The 1188-nt window shown below is 36.9% G+C and overlaps 1 pseudogene; it reads left to right on the top strand.

Moving 5' to 3' along the window:
* The window catches only part of LOC103198631, a 72368-nt pseudogene extending 71398 nt beyond the window's left edge, over positions 1–970 (top strand).
* Positions 971–1188: the final 218 nt, after the last annotated feature.

Below are 1188 nucleotides of genomic sequence, written 5' to 3'. Positions count from 1 at the left end.
TCTTTCATTATATTAGGAAAGTTCTCTTCTAACAAATGACAGTTTTCTCTGTGGTTTTGTTCATCTTTTCCTCTTCTTTAATTTTGATTATATGTAGGTTATTCCTTTTGATGGTATCCCACATGAACCTTACACTTTCTTCGTTTTGCTTTGATTTTTTTTCTGATTGATCCCTTTCCAAAGACATGTTGAGGTATTTGTCTTCAATCTCAGTAATTGTGTCTTCCATTAATTCAGTTCTACTCCTTTGCCCTTTCAATGTGTTATCTTTTTCTGAGAATTTAATATTAACCTTCTGGATTTCTATCTGTAGATTTTGTACCATTTCTAATTTTTCATTTTGTTCTTGTATTATCTTCCAAAACTGTTCTAGGGTTTTTTTCTGTTTCCTTCAATTTTGTCCATGTTTTCCTTGATGTTAATCAATCCATTGAAGGAACTTAAATATAATTTTTTTTGAATTCCTTATCAGGGAGTTCCAATGCTGCTTCTTCCTCATGGATGTGTTCTGGGTCTATATTCTGCTCCTTTGTTTCCACTGCTTTATCTTGCTTTTTTGTGTGGATTGTGATGGTCTGTTATCTCTGAGACATTGTGTCATTTTTGTGTTTATATTTAATTGGTGATTGTATGTGATAGTGATTCATTGAGGATTTTTGTTTTCTTTGGATGTGCATGAGTAAGCAGGGTACTGTGCTCCTCTGTTCACTAGTTGGCAGCAATTATACATTCACCATCTGTCTTTTTTCCAGTTGTCTGCCTCATGTATGTCCATGCTGTCTTTGGCAAGCAGAGCCTATTCTTAGGTCCCTGCAATCTGATCAAGAATGCTGTCACTTTAAATATCCAAAATACCCACCACTTGTAAACATTCAAAATGGCTATGCCCTCTGGACAGCTGAAAGTCCACAGCTCAGTTTGTGACCTTTTTTGCTGTTTGCCTTTTCAGTCATCAGCTGCCATGCAGTAGTCCACGTACCTCTTGGTGAGCAGGGCTGATTTTTAGGTTAGTTCTCAGGTCTTAATATCACTTGGAAATATTTAGGCTGTCCATGCAGTCAAGACAGCTGACAGTCCACAGCTGTGTTTGTCTCCTTACTCATTGTTTTCATTCAAGTTCTTCTACTAGTTGGTGTTTAATCCACTCCTGTATCCTTCTTTTCAAAGCTCGGGGCTCCAGGATTATCT

The sequence above is a fragment of the Orycteropus afer genome, unplaced genomic scaffold (assembly GCF_000298275.1).
Source record: "Orycteropus afer afer isolate SDZICR_OR568_19922 unplaced genomic scaffold, OryAfe1.0 scaffold00098, whole genome shotgun sequence".
NCBI lineage: Eukaryota > Metazoa > Chordata > Mammalia > Tubulidentata > Orycteropodidae > Orycteropus > Orycteropus afer.
The sequence above is the reverse complement of the archived record's forward strand: the minus strand, read 5'-3'. Positions and strand labels throughout refer to the sequence as shown.